This window comes from Ursus americanus, chromosome 23 (assembly GCF_024610735.1).
Source record: "Ursus americanus isolate L20-20 chromosome 23, mUrsAme1.1.p, whole genome shotgun sequence".
Lineage (NCBI taxonomy): Eukaryota > Metazoa > Chordata > Mammalia > Carnivora > Ursidae > Ursus > Ursus americanus.
The window spans coordinates 28,598,269-28,623,092 of NC_142149.1; the positions used below are offsets into that span (position 1 = coordinate 28,598,269).

At 39.7% G+C, this 24,824-nt stretch overlaps 1 protein-coding gene across 1 annotated transcript in view; it reads left to right on the top strand.

Annotated features, from left to right (window-relative positions):
* The window catches only part of STXBP4 (syntaxin binding protein 4), a 219,997-nt gene that overhangs the window by 190,447 nt on the left and 4,726 nt on the right, over nt 1–24,824 (top strand). Inside the window, exon 19 of the transcript XR_015721309.1 lies at nt 5,855–5,959. The gene's annotated coding sequence lies outside the window, so the exon portion shown is untranslated. The remainder of the gene's footprint in view (nt 1–5,854; nt 5,960–24,824) is intronic.

A 24,824-nucleotide genomic window follows, 5' to 3' on the forward strand; every position in this document is an offset into this window, starting at 1 on the left:
GAGAACAAATAAATGGATACGGATAAAATGGTAGATTTTGTATTTTCCTCCACCACTCAAATTACACAGGTATTTCTTGCATTCCTACTATGTGCTAAAGGCTTGAGGAAACAGAGCTAAGAAAGAACCTACAAAGAGTCTCTGCTCCCCCACGGCCTCAAAATCCACTAGAGAAGAACAAAATAAACTGCAGAGGAGCCAAATCCTATCATAAATAAAAGCTTTGAGAACAGGCAAGGGAATGGTGGATCTGCTCTCCCAAGGGGAAATGAAAAGCATGCCAAGGAGGGAATCCAGCATTGGGGTTTGGATGGCAATTTTCATGCTACCCCCTGGGCTTTTATGCTGTGAATATAAGTGATGCCTGCAGTGCCAGCTGGTATTGTTAACAACTTGAAGCATTAATGTAATACAGTGATGCCCTCAGAAAATAAATAGAGCTGATAAAGAAATTAACGTGTTCAAAAATAAATGCATCATCTGCTGACTTGTTCACATTTTCACACACGGTAGAGTTTACTCAGAGCTAGAAAGAAAGAATACAGCGGTAAAGTTAAACGCAGAAGTGAGGGCCAGGAGGAAGGTCATTGTCCCCTGCCGAGCCACACAGAGTAAGTGACTGGAGAGCTTCCATTTCCAGGCCCCTTTCCAGTTTTCAAAATACCTGTACATTCAAATTTCATTTGTTATGTCCAAGAAGCCCTAAAAACAATGAATGCAGATATGTCCTTCCTACTATACAGGTAAGAAAGCTGAGACTCAGGAGGAATAAGTCATTTCTAGTGTCCCATGCTGGAGAGTGATAAAGGGAGTATTAGAACCCAAGTCTTCCCTCTAGTGATCTCTGAATACCCCAGGGCAGTGCTTCTCAAACTATAATATGCATGTGAGCCACCTGGGAGTCAAAATGCAGAATAGGATTCATAAGCCTGGGGTGAGGCCTGAGGTTCTGTACTTCCTGAAGGCTCCATAATGCTGATACAACTGGGGAAAGGGCACTCTTCACCATGAAAGATAATCATGGTCTGTATTTTCCAGAAGAAATTATCTTGAAGGGTTATGACAGTGGATCATCCATGTTTCTCAAAATACCAAGCAGCTGTCCCTCAACAACTTTTACCTACACAATACCAATTCTCCTTGGACCTTTCTGGGGCCATGGAAAACTATAGTCCATCTACCTCAGTCCTTGTTCTTGTCTTGATCTCTTCTGTCTCTTTCTGGGTCTTTCTCAGTCTCTAACTCTCTGACTCTATTATCTTGTCTCATGTGCTTGACCATCAAACCACATCATTGAGTTAACAGTGAACATGTTGAGTAACATGTTGAGTTACTCAGCATGCTACCTTTCAATATAATAGGCAATGACCATTTTCTTCATAATTCATCCATCAGTATATGCTCACTAACTGCCCCAGTGTCCTCAGGAGACACTACGCTTCAGGATGGCCTGCCTAAAATGAGATATAAAATGGTTTGGGACAAAAAAAAACCCAAAAACAAACAAACAAACAAACAAAAACACACACAAAAAAAACCATGGTGTCAAAGAATAGCTTGTGGAGATATTTAGGGTAAATCCAGGTGTGCTCTTGGATGTAAGAAAGAAAAGAAACTATGTTTAATGCTGTGAAGTATGGAAAGAAGTGTAAGACATAGTTATTTCCCACTAGGACACCTTAAATCTACTTAGGGAATTAATGATGAGAATGATTGCATTCATGTTTATTAATGGTAGAGGCTAATTATTAATATATTTGTTTGATTTTGCCATCCAGCATTCATACCCCATTTTGTGACTGAGGGGGTGGAGGCAATATGACCCATTGGTCACTGTCTGATGAGGCTCCCAGTAGCAATGCCTTACTTCACTGTTATGGGGTGAACATATGACCTAACCCTAAGAATCAGAGACTCTGTCCCTGGAATTTGAATTTTGAGCAGAGTAACAAGAAAAGTTAAAGTAATTGGAGTTGGTATCCTGGATGGTGGTGCCCCAAGACAATTCTCCATTGGTTCTTGACAGAGCTTCTTTATCTCCTGTCCTTTCTGAGTATAGTTCTTATGTGAGTAGTTTTATGGCCTTTCAGTAGATTCCTATTCTACATAAGTAAGGAATTCCAATTTATACAAACCCCAGTGTATGGTGTTATGCATTACATAATTTAAACATGGCCAAAACCAAAAGAAATGGGTGCTTTTGAGTCCAATAAGGACTATTCTGTCTCCCTGAATTCTGAATGAATTGAGAAAAAGACAAAGTTACCAAACATGTCATCTTTATTATCGAGAGAGCATATATTTGCAGATGATTGGATTTTTCAGTACCCCAGAAGTAAATAAACTCACACAGGCTATCTCTGGACCACAGCAGACTTCCTTATGGAGAGGCAATCCTTTATAAAATGTATGGCAGGGAGCAACAGAGAGTGGGCAACCCACTCGCAAGAGGAAGCAAGGGAGGAGCTGAGCCAAGCACAATCTACTTGTTCTTCATAAGCATGTCGGTCAAGTCAGTTAACTTCGTTACTCCACTCTACACTCCCCCTCCAAGGTACAAGTATAAGGAAGGAAGGAAACTAGGGCTTTTACTTCATTTGAGCTCCTTATGCATGGAAAGTAATACCTGAAGAGGGAAAGAATCACTCTTCCCAACGGTGATTGGTCCCCATTTTAATAAGCATTTCCAGGAATTTGCTAAACATTTTATTTGGATTACCTCATTTAGTCCTCACGATCATCCTCTGAAGTTTCTACTGTCAATATGCCCATTTTACAGATGAAGATACTCAAGCTTGGAGAGGTAAACTAACTTTCCAGCACACCTAGCTAGTGTGTGGTAAAGCCAGAATCCAAATCCAAACAGTGTGACCCCTGATTCTGTGTCTTATGTCACTGTGCCAAAACAGCCTCTCTAACGAGGAAACTGAGACCAAGAGAAGTTAATTTACTCAGATAATAACTGGTAGAGCCAGATTTCAAACCTGGAGTCACATCTGTCTGACTGCAAATACCATGTACTTAACCTCTATACAAATGCAAGAAAGACCTAAGAAAAATTTGAGTGCCAGCAAACACTCGAGAAAGAGAAATGTGAATTTAGCCTGGAGCACTCGTGAAAGCTACACAGAGGGCTGGTGTGTTGAGATGGGCATTCGAAGACAGGTGGGATATATTTTAAGGAGGGCATTCCAGTACGAGAGACCAGCATAAATTCTAGATTGTTGAGCAGAGAATGAGCTTAAAGACATTGACTCTATGAGGAGTGTAAGGAAACAGGGACTTTGCAGGTAGGGAAGAGTAAAGGAGGGAGAAGTGAGGTGACCAGAGTAGATGAAGAGATCATTGTGCACGGGAATCAGAAATAATGTTGAACAAATGAGCCTAACTGTGAGGATTTTAAGCCAGGCAAAAAAGTGTGGGTTGTCTGATTCTTGAGCACAATTTGAGAGAACAACTGGCAACAGCACCTGTCAGCAATGTCCATCATGGTTTAAGGGAGAACAGGCCCAAATTTAAGAAACCTAATGGGGAACCTGGTGAGCACCTCAGTCCAAAAGGGAGATGACGAGGGCCTGCACTCAGCTGTTGAAAGACCAATGGGAAGAACAGGGTGGCCCTGAGAGCCATACTAAAGCCATCGGCAATTTGGTAATATGAATGACCAGAAAGATGGAGAGAAAAAAGAAGTTTCTGAGTTGAAGGACTTGAAATTATCATTTGGAAAAATGGGAGAAATAGAAGTTTGGCTTTGGAGCCCCCCATCTCTTCTTCCTGAGCCTCCTCCTTCACCCCCTTATACCTGCACCAAGATTTGATTTCGGGAAAGGGCCTAATGAATCCCTACAGCAGGTGTGTATGACAGGCAAGGACTAAGGCATCATCACTCTCAGGGGAAAAAGCATTGAAAATTGAAAGGTGTTTTTTAGTTCTCCAAATTAAAGAAATCCAGACACAAGCAGCCAACAGAAGAGGAATTTGAGAGAAAAGGGAGAGCCCCCTGCTCTTGGAAATGGTGCTGTGTCAGGGCTTCTTCTGGCCTGATGCTCCCAATGTGCCAGGCACCCTCCCCTGAGGATGGCAGATAAGGCTCACCATGACCAATCCCTGCCTCCCATGTGCCACTCCCTACAACATGTCGCATTCTATAAATGCTGGACAACTCAGTTGGACCTGCACATTGATGTATAAATACCCAAGCTGTAATAAAGTTATAATGAAGAATGTGTATACATCCCAGAATGTTTATAATAAATCCAGGCAATGTTTTTCTTTATTGATGGTTCTTAATATAATGAGTCAGATCCTTAGACCTGTGGACCAAACTAGGATGCTATGGACCAGTGGTTCTTAAATCTGGCTGCGTATTAAAATCATCCAGAAAGCTATTAAAATAGTTAAACACCTCAGGCGCAACCAATTAAACCAGAATCTCTTGGCAGGTAGGGAGAGAAGGGCATGATTGAAGACAAAACAAAACTCCCCTGCTTTGTCTAGTTGCTAATGTGCAAGAAAACTGCCATGTAGATCGCCAGGAGCTCTACAGAGAGGGAAACCTTCCAAAGATGCAAGTGGCCATAGGAAAATGTGGTTTCCACCCCAAAATGAAAGTGACCAATGAAAATCTCCTACTTTACATAGAATGAGAGGGAGAGCGGGGCACAGTTTCACACAGTGGGAACCAAGCCCAGGGCACCTACATTGGAAAAGTTGACCTGATTTCTTTTAGAATTCAGGCTAGGACAGTGTAGGGAGGATCGCAGGCCAGCTGGATTTGGGAATGCCAAACCCTCCAATTTCCTCTTGACTCATTCTTTAGTTATGGGAACTAAATGGTGCACAAGTGTGGTGTGACTGTTCACAGACACCACTTTAACGATAGAGATCTTAAAATATTTTTTTAAAGTCTTCTTTTGAGGGAAGTCTCAACGAGGGCTGCACATCAAAATCATCAAGGAAGAATTTTGACATCAAAATCTCTGGAGATAGAACCCAGGTTTTTTGTTTATCATAAATTCAGTGAGTGATTTTCAGGATTCACTCCTGGTTAATTGTAGCTGCTTTAAATAAACCAGCATCTGGTATAAAATCAGTTCACCAGTTCATCAGACTTAAGAGCAAACAAGAAAGACCAGCATCCAAAGAAAAAGAAAAAAGAAAGATCAGTATCATCTTCTGAATGTACTGAATTCCCGTTTTGGGGTGGTTCATTTCCAAAGGCATTTATTCCTAAATAAACTAGAAGGTATTACTTGGAGACCAAGTGGCAGACAGCTCCATCCAGGACATGAACTGCAAGTAGGCAATGTTCTGTTAATAATGCCAGCATCTGTTCTGCGTTTTCAACTGGAGACCAAGTATTTCCCATCTAACTCCACCGATTCGGTCTTTGGAGTACTAATAAAGACTGTGACAGATTCTCTCTTCCCATGCCAATGAATTGGGTTTACGATTGCCCTTTACAATCACTAAGATTAATTTACAGAAATATTTAATAAAAATCTTTCAAGGAAAAAAGACTTTGAGATGCTTTTGGATTGGAGCATGGGCACATGCAGCTAACATCACATCTATGCCAATGGCCATTTGCCATGCTGTTTTAGGTCTGCATCTGCTGCTGGTTAGCAAAAATTCCATTCACAGCTGTCCAGATGAATCAAATGTCCAATTAGCATTTCTTGCTTGGTGACAGCATTCTGCCCAGAACAAAAATTTTAAAACAGAAAGCACAACAGAACACAAACTTTTATTCATATTTTTGCTGAAAATCATACTCTGTGAATTCTCGAATGTCTTAGGGAAAAAAAACTTATAGAAAGGTAACAAAATCCTCTAACAATGTGTTTTTCCCTAGATGCAGTTAAGTTCAAAGAATTTTAGTTCATTATATGCATGCCTTCCTGATGAAAAGCCTCAGTCTGTTCTTTCCTGTTCCTCCGTTCTAAAGACCATCAAAATGGTAAGTTTGCCATCATACTACAACTGGAAGATGGAGTTATCTTCCACTAATAAAACCGACTCTTGTTTTTCAACTTTGACGTCTAAGGTAATAGGAAAATGAACTCAGACTAATCTTCAGATTTCCCTTAGTGGTGATAACCAGAATTTGTTTTGTACTTATATGTTCAAGTATGCTAAGGTACTTGGCAAAATAAGTAGAATTCTAACTCAAAAAGAAGCTACTTGTGTCCTCCATTGTTGAAAAGCTTTTCAATGGTTTTCCATCTCATACAGAATAAAATTACTGAGGCCCAGCATAAATTAGCTTTTAGCTCTGTCTCCACACACATTTTGACCCTGTCTCCCCTTGGCTTACATGACCCAGACACACTGGCCTAATTTCAGTTTTCTCTCCCTCAGCAAGCCAACTTCTTCTCTACCCCTGGGCCTTTGCACATGCTATTTCTACTGAATACTCCCCCTACTTCTGTCCTTTAGAACTTTACTTCCTGTATTAGTCCCTCTTTGATTATATCTATTTAGCTACACCTTCCTTCTATTGTAAAACCTCTCTAATTCCCTTCCTGGTTTCTTTGTAGCACTTATGATAGTTTGTAGTTTAGTTTTTTATTCATGTACTTTTTTGGCCTTTATCTCCCAGTGGAAGGAGAGATCCAAAAAGCCAGAGCTTAAGTTATTCTTGTTCATCCTATCTCCATTGCCTAGCACATTGCCTTATATTTAGTAGCATCTCAATAAATGTCAGACATCTAAAAGAATGAATGAGTGAATGTCTGAATTCAGGAATGAATGAATGTGAATTAATGTATTAACAATGTGACCAAAGCATGCATTACAATGGAAGGGACATTTTTCTTTTCTCAGTCATGGCTAATGAAACTATCTTAGGAGGTCTTCCTAAATAAAGGCCTTTCTCTGTAAAGAGAAAGTTAAAACTTTCAAGGGGACTTAACTCCTGTAATAATAACTGCTATTTGTATAGCACTTTGTAATTCACAAAGCACTTCCTGTACTTTTACCATGATTGTCTTCCCTATAATAGAGGAGAAAAATGAAACACAGAGCTTCTGTATCTTTTCAGTTGCCCAAGATCACAAATTAATAAGGGACAGAACTAGGATTCAAACCCAGGTCGACAGGTACTTAATTTACTGGTCTTTCCTCCCCCGACCCTCCTCCCAGCCTCATTATTCTCTCCGTCTTGCAGTCAAGTTACTCCTGCCAAAGTCTGGAGATGATTTTCAGAGGAATCTACCCTGAAGGAGAAATATAGTTTGATTTCAAATTTGATTGAAGGTACAGCTAAATTAACTTCCTGGAGAAAATCCATTTTCTAGAAGCAGTTTCAGCATACACTTTTAACAATTAACAAATGTAATGCGTACGTTAAAAACTAAAACAAAACCATTTTTTAAAAGACAGTGGAAAAGACTAAGTAAACAGAGGCCACGCTCTGTGTCTCTAACTCAATGGAGAGTCCACTGCTCTCCATCTTATTAAGGATGGTCCCAGGGAGGGGGAATATCTCCGATTTTTTTTCTCTCTGGGGACAGTTGTACATATACTTTGTCTAATGGAAGTACCCCCATAGTTAAAATTGTTCTATTCACTGTCATTTCCCCATGCCAAAGTTGATTTTTATGACAAGCTTCACTGTTCACTTGCAGCCCAGATGTTACCATGGCAGCGTGTAAGCTGTGGCTGCAGAAATAAGCTTCCCCTACGCAGACACACTGTTGTTTAAAGCAGTAATTACAAGAGCAATTTTTAAAGGCAGCTATGCTTTATTATTATTTTTTTTACATAATGATGGTACTGTTCCTTTTTAAATTATGATTTTGTATTATTATTATGTTTTATTCAAACAATAAAGATCAGAATTAAGACAGGGAAAGAAGAGAGGGGGGAGGGGGGAGGAAAGAAGTCAGGGAGAGGAAGAGGAAGACAGTGGAGAGGAGAGCTACATTCCAGGATGCCAGCGTCTTCTATTATTAATGAAAATAAATTTAAAGATCCATTTTCTTTTTCAATATTAAGATCCCTTGTAATTACAGCATTTCTCATTACCATCAACTTCCAATTCTGTTCTCAGCATGCCTGGGAAATTTGAACATATTCCAGGCAAGAAGAAGGCCACTCAGGATGTAACTGCTAAGGTCATAGTGAAGGAAATATTCACAGCAAAGACAGGGAAGACCAAGATAAACCTCACTAGGAGATCTACTCTGTCTGTATTTGCTCCATTGGCAGTTTTTCTTTCTCTTTTAAACTTTTGAGCAGATAGCCATGTTGCAAGAGCAGCAACCCTGCAAGGCTGGGTCTGCATAGACACCGTAGACTGCTTGTCACCAAATGGGACTTGCAACAAACCTAATCTGAAGCATATGTCCTAATGTTCCAAGTCCTTGTTATGCTGCAGAATAATTAGCATACATAGTAAACACTTCACATGAAGGGGGAATTACACGTACCTTGTCGAAGCAAGATGTGTCTCTTTTTCTCTTGGCCCTCATTCTTCAGTGTCATTTTGAACCAGTGGCAATCATTTATCTTTAACTTGTCTAACATAAGTAAGACACATAGGTACGGTTGGACACACACACAAATGATGACAGAGTCAACTCAAAAGCTAAGACACTCTATGCTCCAGACACAAATCCTCTTCTCCACCATCACCCAGATCTCTGCTCCTCTCTCCCCCAACACAGCCCTTTCCATAGTCTGCTGTTGTGGTTCTTCAACTCTTGGGACTATCTGATCCAGATTTATACAATTCTCACCCCCAGCCCTGATCTCTTAAATGCCTGAGAGCCCAAGGAAAAAAAGCAAAGGAAATCTAAATAGGTATTGCATATCAGGACTTGTGGTAGGTGCTTATTCGTGGATGATCTCATTAAATTTTTCAGGAATTTAGCCAGTCTGACATTGCACATATTTTTTATAAACACAGAAGTTGAAGTTTAAAGAGTGATTTGTTCAGTATAACAAAGGTAGTGAACCTGGCCAAGAGTTCAGACTCCAAATTCCATGCTCTTTCCATAGCAACACACACAAAAAAAACTCTCAAGAACAGGGTTGGGGATAACCCCTGCTGTTTAGGCTGAGAGAATGTAATAAGCATTGCTTATTTCTGACCAACATCTTATCCCTTGGGATCCTACCCATCTTCTACTCCATGTAATTCTGATGGAGCTGGAAACAATTGATTCTTTTCTAATCATGCTTCAAGGTTGTGCAGTCCTGGTACTGCATTCCTCCACCAAATCTAAATGGTCCAGGGGGGTGGGCATAAGAGCCAAACAAGGTCAAGAAGCATACATCTCTGGAAAGTGATAAATGGACCATAGGAAGAAGCTTCTTTCCACTGAGTTTGCTAAACTGAAACAATGCAATCCTGGAGCTGCTGGAAATTGTATTTGCTGACTTCAGGAAGGAGCTCATCTGCTGTAGTTGAGAATAAGACAGACCAGATGGCATGTTCTTTCACTTTCTTATGCTTTTGCATGTATGGTTCTCTACATCTAGAATACCTAGTTTGCATTTTCATTCAAAAAGAAAAATATATAGCTCTTGTCTCGTCTCAGGTATCAGTTCCTTGAGAGTGATGTCCTTTTTCTTTATGTGGAGTTAGATGCCCCTGCTGAATATTCTTGTGGCATCTTGTACTCACTCCTTTAATTGAAATTATCACACAGCATTGTAATAACTGTCTACCGTCTTTCCCACCCTCCAAATTATGAACTCCTAATAGTGAATGTGTCCTGGTTATCATCGTATTCACATCAGTTAGGAGAGTTGATAGGTACATAATAGATACTCAGTGTTTGTAGAAAGGATGGATGGTAGGAGAACTAAGGAGAAGCTAAGAAAGAAATTTCTATCAGTCACATGTATCCCCAAATGGAGCTGGCTATTTGATGAACTCACTAGTGGTATTCAAGAAAAAGCTGCTATAGGGGCACCTGGGTGGCACAGCGGTTAAGCGTCTGCCTTCGGCTCAGGGCGTGATCCCGGCATTCTGGGATCGAGCCCCACATCGGGCTCCTCCGCTGGGAGCCTGCTTCTTCCTCTCCCACTCCCCCTGCTTGTGTTCCCTCTCTCGCTGGCTGTCTCTATCTCTGTTAAATAAATAAATAAAATCTTAAAAAAAAAAAGAAAAGAAAAAAAAGGCTGCTATAATATATGTTTCAAATTTAGGTGATATTATTCCATTATATTTTGTCTTCCATTGTTTTCTGTTAGGGAGTCAGCCCTAAATCTTCGTTGTACCTTTTTTGAAGGCAGTAATTTTCTTTCTTTCTTTGACTGGTTTTAATATTTCTCTTTGTCTTTGGTTTTTATCAGTGTTACTGAGTTCTCTATAGATGTGAGGGGGGCATTGTTTGTCTGCTACTTATTATGATAAGAGTTTACAGTTCTTTAAAAAAAAAAAGAGTTTACAGTAATTCTTGAAAATATGATTTGATTTTTTGGTCATTTTTGGAAAATCTCAGTGAACATGTCTTCAAATATGCTTCTGACCATATTCCCTTTCCTTTCTTTCTAAGACTCCGGCTACGTATATGTTAGACCTTTCCACCATGTCCCTGAATGCTCCCATTTTTAATGCTATTCTCTCCTTGTATTATTCTAGATATTTTCTTCTGACCTATCTTCCTGTTCACTAATTCGCTCTTTAGCTGTGGCTAATCTGATGTTAAGCTACTTAGTTCTTAATTACAGTTACTTTATTGTACTTTCCACAGTGTATATTTGCTTTTTTTCATAGTCTCTACTTTCCAGCTGAAATTCTCTATTTTATCATACCATTTCTTGAACATATTAATCGTAGTTAAGCTTCATACCTGATAACTCCAACATCTAGATCATCTGTGGGTCTACTTCTATTTCTTATTTTTTATTTGATTCTTTTTTGTTAATTCTTCTTTCTTTGTCTGTCTCCTTTTTTTTTTAATTGAATTATAAATATTGTGTGTGAAAAATTAGGGAGATAACTCTGGACTTTAAAAGATGTTATCTTCCTCAGAAAAGATTTGATTTTACTTGTGAAAACAGTTATAATAGATACAGATCACCTTAATCACCTGAATCACTTATAGCTGGGCTTCACTCAATGAAAGCTAGGGTTGTCTAGCTCAGACTACATTGACTCCTAAAATACAGCTTTTCAAGGATTTCAACTGGAAACCTTGGCTATCTATCTAACCAGGGCCAGTCCTCCTTGATGGACCCTCTACTCAACTTTTGGCAGCACATCCTTCATACGAATCAAAACAAAGAAACCAATCTCTCAGCCACCAATTGACACCAGTTGGACACAACTCTATGGATTCCCCTTCCTCTTTTTGCCCTCTCAAATACTTATTGCTTTGGTATCTTTCCAATACCTTAAAAAAGGTAACACACACACAAACATACATGGACACATATAATTTTCCAAAATATGACTGTTTATATCTACATCGACATTTATATATCTTGCAATTTTGGTGATTTTCCAATACTTTCAAAGAGATTTTTTAAAAATATTTTGTCCATCCTTTCTAGTCATTTCTAATGAAAGGATTTATTTGAAAAAATTAGTGTATCATGGCCAGAAATAGAATCATGTATCCATATGGAAGGGAGGAGTTGCACTGGATAAATCTTATACTTTATCCAGAAGAGTAAATGCAAGAAAATAGCCAAGGAACTTTTTTTTTAATGAAGGAAATTTTGTCTTTATACTATAAAATTTTAGTAATAAAACTGTATGATGCTGAGATAAGAATAGACAAATGGATTCATATAAAGGAAAAAAATAAAATAGTTGGTTATACTATATATTTATTATGTATTATATATAAAGGAGGCATTTGACCTCATATAAAATTAATGCCAGATGAATTAAAGATCTAAAGATTCAAACAGTTTTAATATTGAAGAAGATTAAAGAAATCATTCCTGGGTTAACACACAAAATAAAAACAAATTGAAGATAGTCTACATTAAATAAAACTTTTGTAGGGTAAAAGATACCATAAACAGTGTTAAGAGGTAAGCAATAAACTGGGAAAGATATAAATGACAGACATTTATGTATATAGACATGGAGAGATTCAGAGAGAGACAGATATATCTGTCATATATATATTTCTTCAGCATGCATGTATACATGTACATAGAGAGAGACACAGAGATAGAGAAAAAAATTCTAACATTGTCAATAAAAAGATAAATGATCCAATAGAAAAGTGGGCAAGGTGAATAGACAATTTACATAAAACAAAAATTTAAAAACCTATTTTAAGATGCCCAACCTCACTACATTAAAAAAAATCTAAAAACAAAATAATAATAAGATAGTTTTTTAGTCTTTCAAATTAACAAATATTTATATACATTCTTGGCAAGGGTGTGAGGAGTTAGGAGCTCTTATGTACTCTTGGTGGGAAGACAAATTGATGCAAATTTTATGAAAGACAATTTGGCAGTATTTACCAAACTTTAAAATATGCATATCATTTCACTTCTAGGAATCTCCTCTACAGAAATATTGGCACTTGGATAAAAAGAAATATACTGAAGCATTATTTCTAGTGGTATAAAATTGGAAACTATCTAAATGTCCCCCACGTAAAGGAATGGTTAATTAAATTTTTGTGCATACATTAAATAGCATACTATAAATCTATTTAAAAGTACAAAGTAGTTCTAGACTTACTATAATAGACTATATATTGATTAGTGAGGAAAGCGAGTTATAAAAATTTTATAGTATGATGTCTTTTTAAAAAAATCCTACTGCTGTGATTATTACATATATGTCATGTGGGTGTAATGGTGCACATGTGTGTGACTAGCTTATTATATGAGTTGAACTCAGTAAGAAGCAGAAAATAGCTGCGCATTTGTTTCCATGATCCCCCTTCCCAGCCATATGATAACTACAACAGGCAGCCCTGTAGCCTCTTTTCTGATCACTTGAAGATATTAGAAAATATAGCCAGCCTGAATCAAAACTTCAATGTCACATCCAATTTAAAACTTCTCCCCTCTATGGGACTGGAGGAGATAATGCTAACTGAAATAAGTCAAGCAGAGAAAGACAACTATCATATGATTTCTCTCATCTATGGAACATAAGAACTAGGATGATCGGTAGGGGAAGAAAGGGATAAAGAAAGGGGGGGGTAATCAGAAGGGGGAATGAAACATGAGAGACTATGGACTATGAGAAACAAACTGAGGGCCTCAGAGGGGAGGGGGGTGGGGGAATGGGATAGACCGGTGATGGGTAGTAAGGAGGGCACGTATTGCATGGTGCACTGGGTGTTATACACAACTAATGAATCATTGAGCCTTACATCGGAAACCGGGGATGTACTGTATGGTGACTAACATAATATAATAAAAAATCATTAAAAAAAAAAAAAGGGAGAATGAACCATGAGAGACTGTGGACTCTGGGAAACAAACTGAGGGCTTTAGAGGGGAGAGGGGTGGGGGGATGGGATAGGCCGGCGATGGGTATTAAGGAGGGCACGTATTGCATGGTGCATTGGGTGTTATACGCAAGTAATGAATCATGGAACTTTACATCAAAAACTTGGGATGTACTGTATGGTGATTAACATAACATAATAAAACATTATTATTAAAAAGAAAAAAAACTTCTCCCCTCTACCATCACAGTCCTAACCATAGTTTGGAGATCAGTAATGTGACAGAGGAAGGGGGGATGCCTATTCGTGTACTCTTTCTTCCTTTTCTCCACCTTTACTGATGGCATGCAAAAGGTGGTTTTAAAGGAAAGAGCCCAATGTCCTATGTGGCCACTGCTGTGATAATCCTATGTCAATGATCTCTGTCAAGGCAGGCTCTCTCATGTAGCTCTCTTATGGAGGTGTTTCTGGGAGTTCTTCGGAAACACTGATGGGAATCTTCAACATAACCCAAAGGAGTCACTCTCCACCTGTCCTCCTTTAACCTTGAACCTACAACCTCTTATATCTGGGGTCCCTGCACCCTAACAGACCACCGTTTGGAGAAGGCTCCAGTCTAGTGAGTCTCCATTTGTGAAGCTCACGCTTTCTTTCCTCACCACGTACAACTCACCAAACTGCTCATCCTCTCCAAGCTGTGCCATCCAGGCAGCCGCAGACAGCCTCCTGCCCTCCTCAGACTTCCCCCGGAGGAAAGTAGTCACCAGTCACTGTATGCATACACAACCCAAACTCCTGCAGATGCACTGCACACTGCAGGTTCTCCTTGGAAACTTCCAGCCTTGCTTCACGTCAGTGTCCTTACCAAGTATCCAGCTCTGTAGGCATTCAACCTGGGTCTGACTCCCAGGGTCAGACTTGTTTCCTTTCTCATCCACATGAGCCATTCTTATAGGGGGTCACCTTATTGGGCCTGAAATATGTAAGCTTAATGGTGATGTCACTGGTCTCATTTTGCTTTGTTTCAGTAAATCTTGTGTGAGTGGGTATTGTGCTTCTCTTTAGAATATGGGTCACTTCATCTTCAGTGCATTAACTGCAAATCGGACATAATAAGAAATATCCCATTTAGCATCCTGTCACATTTATACCACACATGCCCCTCTGCTGCACACAGATAGATATATGTAGTTTGTTTATGATGGACCAACTGTAGAAGGATAACGACAAACTGACCACTGATCGACTTTGCAGTGGAACTGGGGAGCAATGGAGGGTAACTTTTGCTTTTCACTCTGTATTTCTTGTGTTGTTGACTTTGCTTACAATGAGTGTGCAATTGTTTTATAATTACAAAAACAATAAAATAGTAATGATAGTAGTAATAATAAAATATTGATAATATCTACCATTTTTAAGTCTCAAAGTTCCAGGCTGTGTGCTCGATGCTTTATTAGCATTATCTGTTTTAATCCTCTCCACAGCCCCATGGGTATGCCCTTTTGATATATAAAGAAACTGAGACCCTTTGAGGCCAACTTGGCCGAAGTTATAACCGTGCTGGGCTTAGAAACCAGTGTAGTCTGTCTCAGGAAACCCATGGCATTTCTCCTGGTATGTCCTCATCCTTCATAGCACTTAGCAGGGTCACAGGTGAGGAATACTCAATGTTGGTTGACTTAACTGCAGCCTGAGAACTGCCTCTTTGCTTCTTTAGCACTCAGCACAGTATCCTATGTGTAGTAGATTGTATATTAGATGCCCAGTAAATGCTTGTTGACTGGATTGAGAAATCATATAATTTATTACTCACACCAAGACATCTCTGATAGTGAAAGTGGGTGATAGTCATAGTTACACTGGTACAACATGGGAAAATCAAGACTGTTCTGGGAAAACAAGACTGTATAATCACCCTCTTGGTGAAAGGATGGAGGGATGGGAGGAAGGAAGGGAAAGAAAAAGAGGGAGGGAGAGAGGAAGGAAAAGGAATTGAAAGGGAAAGAAGGGGGAAGAAAATATCCATGGTGTTTTATGATCTACAAATTTTTGTAGAGTGGATAAAGCTTGTTCCTCCACAGTTAATTACATCATCCTTGAAAACAAAATAGGCCTGAGAGAGGTAGTATATCTGTGTAGATGAGTTTTAGTTATTAGAAGTCAGTGATTTTAAGTCATATTATAAAAGGGGAGGGGCGCCTGGGTGGCTCAGTCAGTTAAGGGTCCAGCTCTCGATTTCGGCTCAGGTCATAATCTCAGGGTCATGAGATTGAGCCCCCAGTTAGGCTCTGTGCTCAGAAGGGAGTCTGCTTGGGATTCTCTTTCTCCCTCTCCTTATCCTGTTCGTGCAGCACCCCCCCCCAAATAAGTAAATAAATCTTTAAAAGGGGAGGGATGAAGAGCTATCAGGAAGGAAGAGAAGGCTGAAGGTTTTGAAGGAAAATAATCCTATTTATTTTCAACTCTCAACAGACAGTGACTGTATGAGGAGACCCAGTGATACATCGAAGAACAAATGCCCTAGAAACGAAGTTCTATCTAACAGTTTGGGTAGAGAAGAGGGCTGGAGAAGTTCAGGTCTTCTCTGTCAAGGGCTGTGCTGGACGCTGCTTGGGGCATGGCACAGCCCCACCTCATGTCCAGACCCAGCTGAGGCACATCCAGGGCTGTCCTCTTAGCTGAGAGAGGAGCAGTGGTGGAAGAACGGCTTGAGCTGGGAAGTAAGAGACCCAAACAAACGAGGTAAGCAGGAAGGTAATCTTCCCTGGGCCTCACTTTGCTCATCGGCCCAGCTGGGACAAAAACACTTGCCTTACAGGGTGAGGTGAAAGCTCAGTGAAACAAATATGGCGAGCACACATCTTGGTCATCAGGGCCAATTGTTTTTAAACAGTGGTCCATTGTTCTTAGTAAAAAGTGAACAGCCTGGGATCTGTGATCAACTGGTCTATGCTCTTTCCCATCTGCTGCTGATGTTTTGGACAGTGCTACAGACTGAATATTTACGTCCTCCTCCCCAAGCCCTAAGCCAAAATCCTAACCCCCCCATGTGATGGTAATTAGGAGATGGGCCTTTGGGAGGTGCTTAGGTCATGAGAGTGGAGCCCCCATGAATGGGATTAGTACTCTTATAAAACAGACCCCAGAGAACTCCCTTGTCACTTCCACCCTGTGGAGACAGTAAGTCCTCACCAGACACTGGATGGGCCATTGCCATGGCCTTAGACTTCCCAGGCTCCAGAACTGTGAGAAATAAATGTTTGTTGTTTATAACCAGCTAGCTTATGGCATTTTTGTTATAGCAGCTCAAATGGACTAAGACAGACGAAGCACGTTACATTAGTGTTATCCTGCGGGTCATGTCATGGGCTGAAAGACCATTTCAGCTTGCTGAGAACATCACTGTCCATCCCACCATTCATTCCCCTCTTCCAAGAGGATTCTCATCTTGGTGTCAGTCATAGGCTTTTCATTCTGTGGGATTTAGAGCATCATTAAGAGGCAGGCTGAATGGGAAGTCTAGACTGCTCGCCGGTGGTGGATAGGTTCACACAAAAAAAGTTAGGGTGTATGTGTGTGGGGGAGGTGTGCGTGTGTGTTTGCTAGGGAAGAAAGGTGTGAGATGAAAAGGGTGGAGGTCACTGATGAACCACAGATTTATATCCCAAACATGCTGACCCCTGCATCTAGAATATTCAGGGGTCAACATTCAGGCAGAAGAAAACTGAATCACTGACAAACTGTATAAACCTACATTTTCCAATGACATTCTATGTTATTAAACCTTTAATGAGAAAAGCCTGAGCAGAGGAGCAGTCTAGCTTATTAAGCTAATTTTTTGCTCTATTTTTCATTTTATAAAGAGATTCAAATTCAAAGCCTGCACAACAAAGAAGTGCTCATTCCCCTTTATGGAGTAATATGTTTGTTTTGTTTACTTTAAATTGGGCTTAAATTAGGCCTCAGAAGGAGGGAATTCATTAAAATCCCGATCTGCAATGTTGGCAAGTTGCCATCTGAAAGTCCTGCATTCCTTTCTCTGATAGGATTCAAAGGAGAAATCATAAATGCCAAAAATAAGATTATGGTTTTGCTTGATGTGCCAATTTGTAATGTTTTCATCAGACTACAAAATCATAAAATTAGAAAGATAAGGAGGAAAAAGATTAATTCTTGATAGGTAGGTTTCCTTTTCCTCTCTTAAAATATACATGGACATTGTGTACATTCTGTTTTCTTCTAGAATCTTTCTATGAAGATACCCACAAACCCATAAACACACGTGTATGTAGTAAAATTGGTATCACACATTGTGCAGAAATTTGTATCCTGCTCTTTTCCACTTAATCTTATATCATTATTATTGCTCCTGCTATGGAATGCTATTTTAAAAGAGGATTTTTTAACATGGCTACATGCTACCCATCATAGATTAGACATAAATCATTCATTGAAGAGACCTTATCACTGCCTGTAGGTACCACTTCCAGTGGGTCAGTATCCTAAGTCATGTATGAGCAGTAGCCATGTTTAAATATAAATTTGGAATCCTGTATCTCTTTAGATTCTTAGAAATGGAATTTTTGTAGTCAAAGAGGTGCTCATTTTAAGGCTCGTGGGATACTTCTTGTGAGATGTCCCCCCATGGTATTTGTTACTATGTGACTCCCATGAGAGGGGACATGGGCCAAGATTTCGCCCCACCCTCATCAGGCTTAAGCATCATTCATTTCAACCATGCCAATTTATGTGGGTCCTTTGCACATTTTTATACCAGTGTTAGTGTTTGTATAACTAGAATTTTTTCCTTTTTTAATTTAGGGCTATTCATCCTTCATTATGTTTGTTTGTAAATGGGTTTTCCAGTTTGTCAGACCCCTTTACATTTTGTTTTTGGTGTTGGTGACAAATGGCTTACATTTTTCGGTAGCCAGATATAACCATCTTTTTCGATGACCTCTCCTATTGCTTTTATGCTTGCAGTCCTCGTCTATCCCTAATTGGTTTACTATCTGCCAATGCTTTATTCTGGTGTTTAAATTTTTTTTTCTGATTTCTTGGTTTTATTTTATTTTATTTATTTTTTTAATAATAATTTTTATTATGTTATGTTAGTCACCATACAGTATATCCTTAGTTTTTGATGTAGTGTTCCATGATTCATTATTTGCATATAACACCCAGTCTACCATGCAATATGTGCCCTCCTTAATACCCATCACCAGCCTATCCCAGTCCCCCACCTCCCTCCCCTCTGAAGCCCTCAGTTTGTTTCTCAGAGTCCATAGTCTCTCATGGTTCATTCCCCCTTCTCTTTACCCCTCCCCTTCATTCTTCCCTTCCTTCTCCTACTGATCTTCCTGCTATTTCTTATGTTCCATAAATGAGTGAAACCATATGATAATTGTCTTTCTCTGCTTGACTTATTTCACTTAGCATAATCTCCTCTAGTCCCGTCCATGTTGCTGCAAATATTGTGTAATCGTTCTTTCTGATGGCTGAGTAATATTCCATTGTATATATGAACCACATCTTTTTAATCCAGTCATCAGTTGAAGGGCATCTCGGCTCCTTCCACAATTTAGCTATTGTGGACAATGCTGCTTTGAACATTGGGGTGCATATGGCCCTTCTCTTCACTATGTCTGTATCTTTGGGGTAAATACCCAGTAGTGCAATTGCTGGATCATAGGGTAGCTCAATTTTTGACTTTTTAAGGGACCTCCACACTGTTTTCCAAAGTGGCTATACCAACTTGCATTCCCACCAATAGTGTAATAGGGATCCCCTTAAGATCAGGAACATGACAAGGATGCCCACTCTCGCCACTATTATTCAACATAGTACTAGAAGTCCTTGCAACACCAATCAGACAACAAAAAGGGATAAAAGGTATCCAAATCGGCCAAGAAGAAGTCAAACTGTCTCTCTTTGCAGATGACATGATACTCTATATGGAAAACCCAAAAGACTCCACCCCCAAATTACTCGAATTTATAGAGCAATTCAGTAATGTGGCAGGATACAAAATCAATGCTCAGAAATCAATTACATTTCTATATATGAACAATGAGACTGAAGAAAGAGAAGTTAGGGAATCGATTCCATTTACAATAGCACCAAAAATCATACGTTATCTCAGAATTAACTTAACCAGAGAGGTAAAGGATCTATATGCTAGAAACTACAGATCACTCTTGAAAGACATTGAAGAGGACACAAAAAGATGGGAAAATATTCCATGCTCATGGATTGGAAGAATAAACATCGTTAAAATGTCTATGCTACCCAGAGCAATCTACACTTTCAATGCCATCCCAATCAAAATACCAATGACATTGTTCAAAGAGCTGGAACAAACAGCCCTTAAATTTGTGTGGAACCAGAAAAGACCCCAAATCTCCAAGGAATCGTTGAAAAGGAAAAACAAAGCTGGGGGCATTACGTTGCCAGATTTCAAGCTATACTACAAAGCTGTGATCACAAAGACAGCATGGTACTGGCACAAAAACAGACACATAAACCAATGGAACAGAATAGAGAACCCAGAAATGGACCCTCGGCTCTTTGGGCAACTAATCTTTGGCAAAGCAGGAAAAAACATCCGGTGGAAAAAAGACAGTCTCTTCAATAAATGGCACTGGGAGAATTGGACAGCTATATGCAAAAGAATGAAACTTGACCACTCTCTCACACCATACACAAAGATAAACTCCAAATGGATGAAAGACCTCGATGTGAGATAGGAATCCATCAAAATCCTAGAGGAGAACATAGGGTGCAACCTCTTTGACATCGGCCACAGCAACTTTTTTCATGACACATCTCCAAAGGCAAGAGAAACAAAAGAAAAAATGAACTTGTGGGACTTCATCAAGATAAAAAGCTTCTGCACAGCCAAGGAAACAGTCAAAAAAACTAAGAGGCAGACCACAGAATGAGAGAAGATATTTGCAAATGACACTACAGATAAAAGACTGGTATCCAAGATTTACAAAGAACTTCTCAAACTCAATACGTGAGAAACAATAATCAAATCAAAAAATGGGCAGAAGATATGAACAGACACTTTTCCAATGAGGACACATACAAATGGCTAACAGACACATGAAAAAATGTTCAAAATCATTAGCCATCAGGGAAATTCAAATCAAAACCACATTGAGATACCACCTTACGCCAGTTAGAATGGCAAAAACTGACAAGGCAAGAAACAACAAATGTTGGAGAGGATGCAGTATTTAAATTTTTAAAAAATATTTTATCTATGTAAAATTTATCTGCTGGGAACTATAAAATAAGGATCTAACTTGATTTTTTTCAAATTGATTTAATTACATCAAATTAGTTTTTGAGTATTTGCTTGTTCTGAGGACTAAAGTGACCAAAGACTTTTTTTTTAATAAAAATTTTTTAGTATGTTATGTTAGTCACCATACAGTACATCCCAAGTTTTTGATGTAAAGTTCCATGATTCATTACTTGCATATAATACCCAGTGCACCATGCAATACATGCCCTCCCTAATACCCATCCAGCCTATCCCGATGCCCCACCCCCCTCCCCTCTAAAGCCCTCCGTTTGTTTCCCAGAGTCCATAGTCTGTCATGGTTCATTCCCCCTTCTGTTTACTCCCCCTTCCTTCTTCCCTTTCTTCTCCTACTAATCTTCCTACTTCTTATGTTCCATAAATGAGTGAAACCATATGATAATTGTCTTTCTCTGCTTGACTTATTTCACTTAGCATTATCTCCTCCAGTCCCGTCCATGTTGCTGCAAATGTTGTGAAATCGTTCTTTTTGATGGCTGAGTAATATTCCATTGTATATATGGACCACATCTTCTTAATCCAGTCATCGGTTGAAGGGCATCTCGGCTCCTTCCACAATTTGGCTATTGTGGACATGCTGCTATGAACATTGGGGTGCTTTAATTATCTCAGAGAAGGCTGAAATGTCATAGGTCTTATCCCAGATTGTATACAAAAGACTAGGAAAGAATTCACCCTTCAAATGGGTTTGCAGGAGCAGTCCTTAGAACAGAATCAGGTTGTTTTCTGTTACATCATTCAAACGCTGTTGTTCAACATGACAATTACCATAAACAAGAAAAAAGAAAAAAATCATTAAGGGGGTCAAACAAATTAGGAAAGTGCAAAGCATGCCCCTATTTTAAAAACCTGTACAGGAGATTAAGAGAAATCAGTTTCTGAGCAGGCCTTTTGCCCCCCAAGAGCCCTCATTTAAATAGTGAGTATTAATCATCAGGCCATAAAACTCAATGAACACAAAGAATATAACACTGTAAAATACAACATTGTTTAATACCTAGCCAGGGCCTTCATTCCGTCTGATGTAGAACACATAAGCTATTAAATCAGATAAATCAGTCAATTAAGTGATTTTCTTTACAGGTCCTTTAGGCTAAGATTTAATCCATGTTCTGCTCATCCCACCCCCAACGTGGCATCTAATTTTGAGGGGGACTTCGGTGGGATGTGGTGTCTGGTCTACAGCTTGCCTCCCATATCTGATGGAACTTGTTGGGATGTAATGCACCATGTATAAACTAGTCGCTACCTTGGGTCCCTTCTGTATCCGCCAGGGTCTTTGCTCCATTGTGCCTTGTCCCCAGAGGACAGATTCACAGAGGTCACCCTCCTCATTCTGATGGCCAGGCTCCTCCTGCAAGCCATCCTCTGTCAGCCACGCTGTGTCCCTCTAAGGGCATGTGGAACTTTGGGCTACTATCCTGTGCCTCTCAGGTGTCCTGAGTGCCTGTTGGGTGTGGGGGGCGGGGTGTGCTATCTGCAGCACTCTCCGCTGAGACCTGCCCCATCCCTATTTATGCTGTAAACTACTTTCCAAAGTGGGTATAAAAGACTTCTCCGAAGCACTTCTCCCCACTCAGGCTTTACCTAGGAAGCAAAATACAGTTCTCCTCTTCCTGAATGTGCCCCCTCTCTCTGGGCTCTGTTCTGCTATCTTGGGTCTCTTCCAGGCTGATTCAGGGGCAGAGGGAAAGGGCAAGGCCCATCTCTGGGACCAACCAACTGGCAGCTCAGCTCCTTTATCCTTACCTGAAGCTCCTCTTCACCCAGGCAGTCACCTTTTTCTATAGAAAGTTATAGAGAGAATTAACTCTTTATCTGGCTTCCTTCAGAGTTTTAGCCCTTAAAAACAAAACAAAACACCACCTCATCTCATGCCTCCCTTGCAAAGATAAAAGGCCTTAGATTTTAAGAATAGTGCCCCTGCTCTGAGTTTCAAGAGTCTATCTGGATTTTTTTTTTTTAAGCAAGGAAAGAAAGAATTTGCTTCTATTCTTTCTAAGTCTTCCTTCCAACAGTGTTCTCTGAAACACTTGATGCGAAGTCAATGGAGATAGGATCATGGTGGGAAGGAGGGAACCAAACCTTATTTAATATTTTTAAGTTTTAATCTATAATATATGCATTTCCAATCTCCAGTTATCTAACAAAAGTCACCACATCTACGCCCACTTCCTCTCTGCTCAGAGCCAGCAAGAAGGAAGCCAGCCATTCTACAGTTTCCTGAGCTGAAGGGAGAGCGGTGGGAAGAGACTCTACAGCAGACATGTACAAATCCATTAATTACCAACAGGTACACTTCTGAGTGAGGTCAGCCAGGGGAGATTTCTTCCAGATCTTTGCTCTCCTACATCAGAAGTATCCCCAGGAATGAAGGGTGGAAATAAAGGCAGTCTTACCCAGAGGGAACTATTGAGAGGATCAGAACCAGATTTAAGCATTCAGAAAATTATTTGTTTCCACATAGTTTTAATTGTATAAACTTGACAATGTGTAATGAATGACAAAGAAAGAAATTCTATCCCCCATGGGCCCTACATATTGGACAGTGAACACATTTTAACCTTGTAACAAACAAATAAACAAAAAAAGCCAGATTAATATGTCTCCAACCTGAAATGACTTTGGGATTGTCAAGAAAAGTGAACTGGGGAGAATGAGTTCCCACCTCTGTTCATTAATCAATTTGAGGTGTCTTAATTAAATTCTCCTCTGAGCCTCAAGAAGGTGAAGAGAGACTATAAGGTTTAACTTGAACAAAATTCTCCCACAACCACAATATAAGTAGGGAGAAATAATCTTTGGCTCTTTCTGACATAAAAGGAAAGTGGAATTCTTTTCTGTCATACATTCTCTGTTTGAAGGACTGACATGTAGGAAAGAAACTAGATTTATTTAAGGTTCTTATTCCACAAAGCAGAATTAGGCTTAAGTTTCAGAAAGTAATATTTTTTGAAAAAGAATATAAATTTACCTTCATTTTGCATATTAGCATTGAGGGAGCAAAGCAGAAACCAGGGAGAAGATAAGAGGAGAGAAGTATAGTCACTGCTATGGGTACAAACAATAATCCACAGTGGTTTGATATCACATCCCCAGTAGAAACATTGGTCCCTAAATTCTCTGATCTCCTGCCTTCCCCTCAAAGGTCCTGGGAGGGACGGGGTTCACTCATTTGCTGTGACCTCAGTTTACCATGTGGTGGCCACAACCATCAGACCTCTTCTTGGCCATCTCTGCTGCATTCTTAACCTCAGGGTTGTCATTACCCTAGGTTGGCCCTCCCAAGGGCATGGGAGAAGGTTCTCTCCCCCTGCAGCATTATAACTTCTTTACAAGCAACCCCAAAGAGTAGCCTGGCTCTTGTCATTTTCATTCATTCATTCACTCAACATGTATTCAACAAATATTTGATTGGCAGCTACCACATGCCTGGCATTGAGCTTAAAACAGGGGATGCAGTGGAGAACAAGACAATGATGGTCACTGACTTCGTGGAGCACATAATCCAGTGTTCTAATTATCTTCCTTTTCCAATAAACTTCTGATAATCTCCTCAGGTACAGAGAAGCATCTGGGGTGGCACTTTGAGGCTCACACTCAAAAGCATTCGTCCCCACCAGTGGCTATCCAGCATCTCAGAACCTTCTTGTCTCTCCACCTGGGGATGAACTTCCTTTTCATCCTGGCATTTTCCCCCTACTTACCTTTTTCGAATGTTTTAATCCCCATGTCACACAAACCTACTGTCCATTCCATTTCTCACCATTTTTTCCCAAGAGGGGTAGAGGGTCATTATGAAAATGGAATTTTGTCAGCCCGAATTGGTCAGTCATATTGATTATATTATATTCAACTTACAGAGTTGCATATTCATATTATAAAATGTTATAGGCAATGAACAGTGAAGTTCATGGTCAAAATCATAAATAGAGGGTGCATTTTGTATGTTTTGCATACTTTTCCTCCTAGCTGAATAGTAGGGAACCTATTCACAATTTTAGAAAAGAGTGACAAGATCACTTTTATAGCCATCCTATACAATGTATTTACTATTTACAAAGCTTTGAAAATGGGAATACTTAAACAGAATTGGGGTAAACTATAAT